At 40.4% G+C, this 12,649-nt stretch overlaps 1 protein-coding gene and 1 long non-coding RNA gene across 3 annotated transcripts in view; one reads left to right on the top strand and one right to left on the bottom strand.

Moving 5' to 3' along the window:
* Positions 1–12,649, bottom strand: part of LOC139985361 (uncharacterized) — a 126,085-nt gene that overhangs the window by 1,387 nt on the left and 112,049 nt on the right. The window lies entirely within an intron of this gene.
* Positions 1–12,649, top strand: part of LOC139985357 (somatostatin receptor type 2) — a 76,455-nt gene that overhangs the window by 2,768 nt on the left and 61,038 nt on the right. The gene's annotated exons all lie outside the window — the stretch shown is intronic.

Raw genomic sequence — 12,649 nt, 5'->3', positions numbered from 1 at the left:
AGATAATCTTGTTCCTGCGATTGTTCCAAGGTGAATAGTTCAACTTTATATACGTAGATGAAAGAATAAATTTTCAGAATAGAGAGATTAAAATATACCGTTGTTCCAGATAGTCGTAGAGAGTGCGTTGTTTCGAAATTGGACGATCGGAAATGAACGTCGTTCTTTTAGATAAAAGCATCCTTAACGCAATATATGAAACTTCCAACATCATGGCATATACGACGAATAACCTGAGGGGCGAATGGACGTGTCCCTTCGTCGATGCTTCGTCACGATTAAGTAAATATCCATCAAATTTAACGTATAGTTGCTTCCAATTAGCCAAGAGTGATGCGTATGTACGGGACTTGGATCGATTGGAAAAAGAATCTATAAATTACGTAACACTATATCAAGTTCTATCTATGGTGTTATAACGGGACGAATCGATGATGAGACTAATTGCTACAATACTTGGAAACGACTAAATTAGAAACTTAGTTTACACTTCAATTCTACGAACTTTCATTAACTTTTCTTTTGCTATACGTATAAGCAGATTGCAGAGATTTACGCATTTCCGGAAAATTAAGGAAACCCCTAAAAATACGAAATAATGAACTTGTTGCAAAAAATAATCAAAGTAATGAAATCGTTATAACACTTAATTAATGAGCGACAAAAATAAATTCCCATTTATTGTCCTTCTAGTCGTATCATTGCGGAAATAAAATTGATGTTAGCATATAATAATTGTCACGTGTTGAAGTTACTAAGCCAAATTCCAGAGAAATAAAATTGACCCCAGAACACGATAATTAGAGTCGTGAGATATTCAAATTGTCAAGTAAGGTTCAATTTGAACGCATCGTGTGTGGTTCCCCAGCTCAGAAATAGAAATACGAAAAAATAGTATAAAAACTTTATCTAGTTAGCTAGTTTCCACTAAACTTCACGAGTACTACTATGCATATGCGGAAACTCGTGAGAAGTACGTCTGCTGTCAGGACGCTGTCACGCGTCTTACATAACTCGCTCAATGTTTAATAACCTCACGTCAACGGCAGCAGGTTCCTAACTATTTTCCAGGCAAGCGTCGAACCTTCGCGTTACAACTTTCCATCCTCTTCGTCTCTTTGCTCTCATTCTCATGCGAACGATAACGCGTGAAAATCGAGATCACAGACCAGGATACGTGTTCGTTCGAGCAACAGCTCTGATCCGCCTATGAACTCGAATACGCTTAGATAAATATGCGTCGAACGATCCGACATGTGTTGCGTAACTTTCGATCGATCCTGTAGCGTTCGAAATATCATAATTATACCTATAAATTTCGTTACACGTCTGCGAATTAAAGCTTGGTCGCGTCTGTGATTAGAAAAGCTAATAGAAAAAGTAGATAGTTTCTTCTCTCTGGCGATTTTTTCATAAGGAAGATAGGCTGTTTGTGGAATTGTCAGAGATTGTGAAGGTTTGCTTGATCTATGATTAAAGAGACGATCGTAACGAGATTTCTTCTGCCGCACAAACTGTGTTCATTAGGGAAATAGATTGTCAAAGTATCGTTAGGGAACGTGGAGCTTCGAGCTTTTGCAATGGTCATTCGGTTTTCTGTTATCATGGAACTTAGGAAGAAAAAGCGATAAATTCTTGAGGGTGCCATAAATTAGGCCCTTGATACTACTGTGTCATGGGCCAAGGGGCTCGACTAGAAATGAAGCCATATTGATTATTACCAATAACTTTTGCTATATAGAGAGATATCAATGCTATCTTTATGGCTATCGATAATTTCAATGTTTTTCTTTTGTGATTATTAATATATTCCAGCGTACAATACAAGTACTGAAATTCTATAATGTAGAATATGTATATACGCGTGGCAGAGACCAATTAAAATGATATTTGAGAACTGTATGAAATTACAGGTTAATTAGTTACAGTTCCTAGATTGGCAGATCTGTTATAAATTTCGTCGAATGAGAGAACCAATAAAAATAAATAATTAGAATAAATAAAATGTGGTAAAAATAAATAAATAATCGAACTCTTTCGATAGGATGAGTTGATTTAAACGCAAGAAATCTAAAGATTTAGGATTATTCATAGATTTGTTTAAGGAAATGACGCTTTCGAACGGTCTGTGTTAGAGAAAGGAAACAAGCGAGTAAACTGACACTGGGATTTCATTGGCTTCGATATTCCAGAAATGAATATTATTTTTACTGCCGGACTCGGCGAGCGATTAAACGACAGTTAAGCGGCAAATTTAGATTCAGAGATTTTAATAGTCACTTAAATGCTTCGGATAATTTGAAACTGCAATTAACCCAGAAGCTCGAACACACGAGCGTAATACTTTCCCGAACGTAGCGTTTCGTTCGAATTAATATCACCAGTGGTCTTTTCGTTCGTAAAATCGTTTCCTTCGCGCTTGAAAAGCTGGAGCTTCATTCGGGGGATATCGCGGTTTCATGTACGTCGTTTCTTTATCGAATAGTCGAAATTTTTTTCCGCTGGCCATCGACAGAACATCGACAGAATATTGGCGCTTTATGCGAAACAAAAAGAATTGTCCAAATATTAAATTGGATATATCGGATAGACAGAAGCTCGATTTTATTCGAATAACGCCATTTAATATTCTCGTCACTCCGATTGATTCGAAAATATCATGATCCGCCACTATTTCGCGAAACAATAAAAATAAAAAAAAGACGCTTTTTGTTATGTTCTCGATTGATTCCGCGATACCAAAAATACAGTTGTTACATCCTTCGAACTTTTATCTTCTAATTTTTATCCTCGTATTTTTCGTTTACGAGAAATCCCTTTGTCGTATAGCTGCCTCTGTTTGTCTTCGTTTCGATCGCGTATATTATTTCAGCAATCGCACAAAATGGCCATCTTTCATCTCGCTGTAGTTCTGCAGACGCCCAATAACGCAGCCCATCGAAATTGACATATTGCTGGAATATTTGAATGCTATCAACCGTCGTTCTATCTACAATTGCCAGCAAATTGCCTCGCTCTAAAACAGTCAAGGTTCTACGATTATATACCTGTAGATTTGCATCGGCCAGGAAGATTGCTTCGATCAAACAAAAGATCGACTGCAAGCAGGAAACGAGGTCAAACTTCTAACATTAATGAAACTTCCTTTACCGTTGATTTCACAAAGATCCGGCTGCTTAAAGAAACCATATTAATTCATCTGTTCGATCTGTTCGTTCATCGAGGAAGATCATTTGCGAATTCGCCACATTAACTATTATACAACTCTGTTCGATCTTCAGAGAAATATCCAAGCGAGGTGTTCTTTGACTATGTATTTCTTAGCTGAACTTCCGAAGTTGATGATACGGCGCCTTCAGGCGTTATATTTTCCTCCTTACAGTCGATTGCACTTTGTAAATTTTGTCGTTTGTTTCAATGGAAATGTAAAAGATGTTTTCCTTGTTAGATTGCCAAATAATGGCAAAACTTTGGCAGCTTTAATCACGCGAATGACGTAAAAAAAAAGCAACTTCCTACTGTCAACATCTTGCCGAAGTAAAAGACCAATCGCTCTAAATAAGAGAAGTTTGAAAACTTTGTCGCGAACGTTACGTAGAAATTTCGCTCGCGTTTCGAGATTAGGGTGGTCGGATCCGTGCGTCTTCGACAAGTCGGCTTCCCGCGTGACCCTGGCAACGAATCGCGGATAAACCGGGATTTGATGCTTTGTTTCTCTCAGGACTGTAAGTGGTAAATCGAGCAGCCACTAATCGAAATTCGAGTCACAAAAGCTTCGGTCGGAAATTCGGAGGGAATTCGCTGTCCGTTCTAAAATCAAAATCCAAAGTAAAAGAAGTGACTATAGGAATACTTGAATGAAATTAGAAGCAATTGGCGAAAGAGTTGGCGTAGAAACCGAGCAAGGAATAACACGTATCTCTAAAGAAGAAATAAAAGCGAAGTGCCAATTAAAACGGAGGAAGAACCGAGGAGAAGGAAACCCGCGATACTGGTTTCCTAAGCGACTCCACGTAGTCGATGAAATCGAAGGATAAGCCGATGGATGAGGGTATCTGCGACACCAGGATTTCTGCTAGAAAATGCACCAGGAACCGGTCCTTATCGGAACGTTGTATCTTAACCGTATCCATTCTCACCCGAAAAAGACTATGGCCATAGAATCCAGCGGAAATTGAAGAAATTGAGCGAGGAACCATACGTCGGAGATAAAACGTAGCACGTTAAACTCGATAAGTCGATGGACGCTCGATAGAAGTCGTCGATTTCTCTCCGATTCGGCGTAACGACACGAAGACGAGAAGATCGAAGCAAGAACCACGCAGAATACGATATTGCGGGAAAAAGGCAAATCGATCGGCGAAACAGAGGGAAATTTCTCTGTTTTGCAAAAGGCTAAAGCGTTTGAGAATTGGACGCGTGTATATGGAGATGGAAGAGCGAAAGCAGCGGAAGAGAAGAGAAGAGAAAAAACTAGAGTCGCGTGGAAAGAGGAAGAGACGTGGAAACGAGAGGTGGAAAATCGTCGATGGCCGAATTGCCAGGGATCGGCGGCCGGCAACAAAGAAAGTGTGTCGAGCGTGGAAACGAGCACAGCGAGATTTAGCCGAGCTGGCACACGTTGAAGCGAGACGCGGCCACCGCTAAAGAGAGCGTTCGCGTTCAGAGGATTTGCGGCGGTCGAGTACAAGCGAAAACACGATCGAGCATAGAAAAAGACGGATCCGCCCTGGCGCGGTTTGGTCCTCGAGGTGTACCACTCTCTGCCGCACCCTCTCGGGCCTGACATGCGCCATGACCCGCATATAGGTATCCATAGGTAGCTCTCCGACGTCTCTCCGCTTGCTTTCGTTCTCCCTCTCCTCTCGTTTCGTCGACAGAACGGACGAGCGTCCACGCGGACACACGCGGAAGATACCACAGCGTCATCTTCTAGCCTCCCCTCTCTTATTAGCCACCGGTTACCCTCGGTAGCACAAGGGATGGGCCAGTCAGGATCCATTGCTCGCGCTACCCAACCCTTCCCAGTCACGATAAATCTACTTGGAATTTGTTGATGAAACGAACAGGTCGCTCGAGTGTCGACGAGCCTCGCTCACCAGCAGGTATATTAAATTTTGCCATCGCGCAGCGGTGCAAACGAACGACGTGACGCTCACGCCTTTTGTATCCAAGATCGATTTCGGATCGATTTCCTATGGCGTTTGGTTTCCTGGTCTGTATATTGTCGCGACGAGAATTGTAATACTGGAATAGAGAGTGAGATGTTGCAGGCGACATGTGTTTTTGATAACGCGTTTGCTATTGAGTTGTCGTAGGAAAGATACGTGTTTGGGTCTTTGTAGACTCGATACGTTTGGGTCAAAGTTTTCAACGTTTCACGTTTCATATTGCGTACGTGGTAAACGCGACATTGTGCTTTAACGAATCGTTAATTGAACGTAACATAACAAAAAGTTTGTAGCATTAACTGTACGTTTTTCCCATAGGCAAAAAGGAAATTCAATTCTGAGAAGGTCGAAGAGTAGAATGTAATTGGTCTGGTGGTTTATTATAACATTTCATTCTCCTGAGGTATTTAATCTTCTGCCTAACACTTCGAGATAGAACGTCGCCTACGTTGATTTATGGAAATAAAAATAGACCTCGGTCTTCTTGTTTCTTCGCGATGATAACACGTGTTTTCAATCGCTCTACTTCTTCTCAATCTGTCTAAATTCACGCAACACGTTTCTGCTTCAAGCTCTCTAGACACGCAATTTACGGTGCGAGACGAACGTTCTATTTCAACGTAAATGGAAAGGGAAACGCAAGGATTAAAAGAAGTACGGGTTCGGGGAATATTTATAAAAATCGAAGAACGCATTTTTCTAGTAAATGTCGCGGCATGGGATTAAACTACTTGACACGCACAGTTCTTTATCTCCTGGAAACCGGAGGTCACACCCTTTTGTGATGTAAATCGAACGCGGTCGGATCGATTTTTCGCCTCCTACCGCTTGTCAGAACGTCCAAGAATATACTTGTGCAAGTCGTACCACTCGCCAGACAGATTTATCGAATTTGCATCACTTTTTTCCACTCTTGTCGTCATTTAGGGTCGAATCGGAGCCAGAAACTCGTCGCTTCTTTTCTCGCCTTTCAAATACGATTCCATATAATCTGGAATCGTTGGAAAAAGAGGAGTCGAGTATGCAAAGTGGATAAAGGATGAGCAAAAAGAGAAGCAGGGTGAATAGATGTAGAAAAAAGGGGGGGAAAGGGTAGAAGCGAAAGGATTACAGGAAAAAGAGAACGCGTAAGCTAGAGAGGAGCAAAGAGAAAAACGAATATTACACAAAGAGCGTGCAGTCGGTAGAGGGATTGAAGGTACAGTGGAAAATAGAAAACGAGGAGACGAATAACGAAGAATGAAAGGAGCCGACTTTTACAGCGTGTCCAACGGCTGACGCGGACAATCGAAATTATCTCACTTATGCACTTACCGCGCCATTGTATAGAACTCGTCCAACAAAAGCCATCAGACGGGTGGTACGTTTCAAACACACTCGCGCATTCGCTCTTCGACTCGAGCCAGCCCTACAACCCTCGTTCACGTTCGTCTGCTGATGCCTCTCATCTGGATATACACGATAGTAATTTTAAAATTCATAGGTCGCCATACAGCTTGGCAACCTGTTGAAAACATGATTTTCTAAGGAGGGACGTAAGACCTGAAGACCTTAACGAGAGCTTGATTTTATAGACACGATTACGATTATAATTATTATTGATATTTTAAATTCATTTTAACGAACTTTTTCATCGGTATACGCTGCTACAGTTTGCTTTAACGAGTTGTTAATTGACTCAACAATAAGTATGTTTCTTTTTTTATAAAACTGATCGCCCCCAAATTTTACTACGTTATACCAGTTTTGAAAAAAAAAAAAAACCAAAAAGAACCCAAGAAAATAGCAATTTATCAAAAATCAATTCGAAACGAATTTTCGTTCGGCTCTGAAATACGTTTTCAGCTTCGAATTTCCATTTCGTGCATCAATTTTCAGTTTTCGCTGTTAGAATCAAATTCCCTTAACCTCGGCTGGTTGAAACAAGATGTTGCATGGCATCGAGGAGCTAATAAACGTGGTTGCCCAGAAATTTACAAACCAACCGGCATTAACACGATGCCGCCGGTAAATTGAATGGGTCTACTTTACGATAATATTGCCGGCGATGGTTGAAGTCCTTTTTCATAAAATTGCCGGGCAAATTCGCCTGGAGGCCGAAAGCAATGGACGAAGCGAATTTCCGACTCTCACGCGATTTCACCGCGCGTTACACGGCGCCACCCCCTACAGCGAAATTCGGATCGCGTTCAGTACGCGTGTTACTCGCTCGTAGAACATATTACGCAACAAACACCGACGAAACTCCGTGAATTCATCGACCAACTTAATCGACCACTAGGCCGAACGCTGCTGGAGATTCTGCTGCGGCGTTTCAGACAGCTTGTTAGTTTCAATTTTCTGCCATTTACCTGAATGATGGAATCTTCGACGTTTGATCGAGAATTTTTAAATTGTGCTACGTTTAATTGATAAGTCAGCGATATGGGAGATAATATTAAGAAATTACAATAATCAATTAATAATTTGCAAAGTAGCAGGATCAAAGGTAATATTAGAAAACCGACAAAGAATCGAATCTTAGGAACCTCATTTTCATATGTATATTAACACTTTGACTGTCACGTTGGTCATATATGACCGGCCACAGTTTCTCCTGTGACGTTACGTGGTGGTCATTTACGACCAAAGCGCTTGAACTTCTTACAATTGTAAAAATCGAATGAAAATTGACAGTTAGGGCATTTTGAATATAAACGATAAATAGAAGATTCTTTGAAATAAAAAGTGTCCCACTGAACGATTAAACATTTTTATTAGAATATCAATAAAAAAAAAAAAAAAAAAAAAAATGAAAACAAATCCTGCATCAAACGGTGCACTGTGTTTGCATTCATATCTTTGAGGGGTAATCTACGAATATTATTATAAACACAGCTTAGAAAATAATCGTAAATGCTGCTTTATAATCATATAATTGAAGTTAGAAGCGTGAACATACCTTACTATTATATATAGAACGAGCAAATACCGTTTGCTAGTATCTTCTACACGTTTCAACGATATATTCTGCACGTTTTGCTTACGACGAAACAACGAACGCGAATGGTTTGTTGAAATCAACGAAGCCTTGTTATAATATGTCGTTATCAACTGTTACCAAGGCGCCACGGTGGCCACTTGTGACCACCAATAGGATAGACGGTCCATTGGGGAAGAATGTTGTGTTACATCATCGATTTACTATTATTTTGCCGTTATATGCTTTGAATAATAAAAATATTCCCGTGATGTCCTGAGCGAAACACGTGATTTCGGTATGGCAGTCAAAGTGTTAACACGAAACATTAAAGACACTTTCGGGTTACCATTTTATGCGCCACAGAATTATATGATATAGATTTTTGTACGTTTTATTTGAAATTTCAGAACGGAAGATATAATATACGCAAAAATTAGTAGAAGTAGAAGAATCATGTAGTAGAAATTGTTTTTTCCCCTTCTTTTAATCGCGCTCTCCGAGTTTTCCTAGAGGCGTAGCCAAATACACTTCGGAAACCAAAAATCCCACGGCGAAAATTAGCTTCTCCCCGAGTTTTTTACTTGCCAACTTACGAAATAGGTGTTAGAACGAAATGTAGTCTATAACTACTCACGTACGCTTCCGTGAGAACCAACCCTCGCGTTCATCGCCAAACGAGGTTAATTGCTCAAGTAATAAAAACCAGTTAATTGAATACTGCCTGGTACGAAAAATAAAATGAAAGAAAGAAGTAGGAATTTGCTGTCTGGTTTAACGTGCATAATTTATACCGATTAGGCGAACTTGTTGCTTATCTTCCGACAAATTAATGTCCGGTAGAAAATTTGGCTAGAAATATACGAGTTTACTTTACTGTTCCACTAAATGTTACTTCAGGAAGAATATAGTAGTCTTTATCACGAAGACGATACGAAGTATCGTCTGAAAAATGTCACAGTGTATTTCATTTCTTCGACAAACAATTTCGAGCACGAACCTATTCGATTAAATTCTTAGATACAGGCAAATTGAACAAGGACGTAGTTAAACGAATTGCAAGGATCGCGATTAAACATTCTACGACCAATACTCTTCTAGACTTTAAGAAGATGTGGTCCTTGTCAGTTATCAATAATAGGAATGCGTATATATTCCCTGAGGCTTTTGCAAAGGAAACGCAATACATTAAAATTTCAAATTGATTTTGCTGAAAACAGATTCGTTTACAAAATTACGTACAAGCGAATGGATGAAAGGGTTGGAAATACATTAGCGGAGGGTAAAACGAATCGCGTTTCGTGATTTATTTTCCAGACAAGTAGCCCAACCTCAAAGCTTCGTGTTTAAAATAAAACGCGTGCGATTCCGGCATGTTATAACGAACGCGCGTGTTCAAAGCAGCAGTGTCGCTGTGAAATCATAAAAAAGGAGAGGAGAAAACGATAAAATACGTTTGCAGTGCGCTGTTCTTTGAGCAGAGTGCACGCAGGCAGCTTGCATTCAGAAGATATTTGCTCGCACGATTGAAAGGAGAGCAAATGTCCTTAACGAACTGCGTTGCCGTTGAATTGGCGTTAAGCAAACATTGTTAGCAGACGTTGGCTGACCGATCGATAAAAGGGTTAACGCGGTCTGGTTGGCTGATAACATCTCGCCTTCTTACGAATGATATTTCCCCCTTCCATTTTCAGATAAAACGCCGGATTTCATTCGCCTTTATCCTCGTCGATAGTTTCAAGCGTGGAAAACGTAAAAAAGGGGAAAAAGAGAGAGAAAGAAAGGGTGGAAAGGAAGAGCGCGCGAACACGCCGTGCTACATCGATGGAATATTACCCGGTTATTTTCCGTTTCCAGCAACGCCGTGGGGACCGTTTTCAAATCTGTAAAGCCTCTCTCCGAACTCTGCTACGAATATTCCTTTCGTGAATAGCGTTGCGTGTTTCGTTATCGAATTAGAGGTGTAAATGCAGGAAACTTGGATATAGTATGTTGGAAACTTCTATCATAACTAGATTATCGCAGAGTGGAATCATTGAAACTGTATTTAGTCTCGAAGTTCAGAGTTCTTCTATCAAAAGACCCTTTTTTACTTCGCGACTTTGTTTTTCTTGCGAGATTATTTCTAACGTAGCTTGTCCGCTTGTTGTTTCTCTAAACTTTTCTAAACACTTCCAAACTTCTCTAAACTCGAATAATCGAATTACGTTTAATACAACTGTACTTCTATTATCCTAATTGCTTGTCACAGGAATAATCATGACAGGTCACGAGAATTTCGAGTAATTGCCCATGTCTTCGCTGGCGTAATCCAGTTATCGCGTCGCAGCTTGACAGAGCTGATAACAACCTCGTCCCCGAACAAAAATGTTCTCTAGCTGGCTTCCTGGATTCATTTGTCATCCATCGACGGCGATCATTAAGTTTATATAAATTGACGTATTAAATTATTCTCGATGACTGGAAACATTGGTCCCAAAGCGACCAGTTATCCGCCGATCAGACGAAGAAGAGTTTCGAACGAACGTGGTCTCCGCGTTCCGTTCGTAACACGACGGTAAGACGCGACGATTAATTATTTCGCTGCAGTCACGATTTCTCATCTTGCTCGTCGAATAAAACAAGGTAGTCTTGCGTCGTGAATTTTAATTTGTTACTACCGCTTGTTTCTCGAGTTACAGAGGCAACTTCAAACTAGCTCAGTTCATTTGTGGAGCAGAAAATGCAGATTACTTCTGTCACCGTTCGAAATAACTTTTCGAATAATCTGGCGAAAGCGCGTTTCAAAATATGAATATAAATATTTATTTATTATCGTAATTAAAAAGCGTGGTGCACAGAAACGCGAGTATATGAATTTTTTAAAATTAAAAAGTGCTAAAAATATAAATACATCTATCTTTCACAGTTTCTTTTAAACATTCACAGTTTGAAAATTGTTCATGTTGTGAACTACATTTGAGTCCAATTGCAATGTTATTCGCGGTAGCATTGAACGAAACCGTTCGCCGTTACGGCAAAAACGAACAGTTCCGGCGAATCGTTCGATCGCTCTATTTCTCCCTTTTCACCTTCGCGATTCACGCCCGTAATTGTCGAGAATCGTGTTCGTGCTCGGAGGTGTAACACGCAATAAAAAGATTACAGGCGTGTCGGCGGGTATAATGGTAATTTTGAATTTTCTCCCAACGACGAGGTCAATGGAATCATCCTATCTGTTCTCATCGCTGCATAAAGCAACGAACGAATTACTCGGCCGGCTCAATCTACACGGCCTTTAACGAAGGAAAATGTGAAAAATTAGGGTCGGGCCGCATCGTTGCCATCGGTTGTACAACCTTACAGGAGGAAATTCAAAGGGAAGAACTAAATGTCCGCCGGTAGAACGAAAATAAAAGTTTACTGGAATTCCGATGAATAGTTTCGACGTTGTTTTCGCGACAAGAAAACCTTTCTGCGATAGATGTATCTATGTTTCCCGTTTTATTCCCATTGGTGTTTGTTTCTTTACACAAAGAAACCGATACGTCACGCTCTAGGAGGAATTCAAACATTTTATGCGTTATGATATTGTGCTTTAGGTAAATGAAAAAATATAGACTTTTATTCCCCACAGACTCCGACGTTTCCTTCGTATCTCGTAAAACGCGACATATGTCCGCCCGTTTGGCGACAAAACGAGCAAAAATAATGATACGATTGAACGAAGCGCAAAGAAAGAACCGACTACGGTCTTCTCTCGAGCATCCGCGCGAATGTAAAAAATACGGCATAAGGAAAACAAAAAGAGAGCGATAGCCCACGTGGGATGTCTTGTTGCACGGATCCTTTCGTTGAATTTTCCGCTTGGTCACACCGAACACAGCAATAGAAAAAAGCGACATCTCATTGAACATTCGAGACAATGCGATCGATTAGCAAAACTCGATACGTATTTTGACGATTCAACGCTCGTTCAAGAAGGTTAACAGTCCAGAAGCGTCCCTATCGATCGAACTGATTCACACACGGATAAGTTCTTTCGATGCGCGATATTAACGCGTATTCTTCTTGTTAACGCGTTCAAATCCATTTCGCTCCAATCCTTCTTTCCATCTATCGCAAACATCCCATCGACGTTCGAATCAGACCCTTTTACGACGTCTACGTATTCCAAGATACAACGAATGCTACGTACGTTCGGCGTCCACAAAGCTTTTGTTCTTCTCTATCGGAAAATTCAAAATCTCTGACAGAAGCTTGAAAAATATCTATCTCGAAAAATTCTAGAGATCAAATTTGATGCGTTGCGTGAACGTAGATTTCGGTAGATTTTCCATAGAAACGCCATAATAATACGTACTGTGTAAGATATTATCGTTACTTCCAAAGAGCATGAAAGTAGCGTGTCTTGCTATTTAAACGGTGGAAATTCGCATATACGCGCGGATGTCAGTCGAAGTTCAAATACTAGTAACTAGATCGGAGTTTAGAGTAAAGAGGTTTCAGTTGTTTCTCGTTCGATGGTATCAGGGTAAAG

This window comes from Bombus fervidus, chromosome 3 (genome assembly GCF_041682495.2).
Source record: "Bombus fervidus isolate BK054 chromosome 3, iyBomFerv1, whole genome shotgun sequence".
Lineage (NCBI taxonomy): Eukaryota > Metazoa > Arthropoda > Insecta > Hymenoptera > Apidae > Bombus > Bombus fervidus.
The sequence above is the reverse complement of the archived record's forward strand: the minus strand, read 5'-3'. Positions and strand labels throughout refer to the sequence as shown.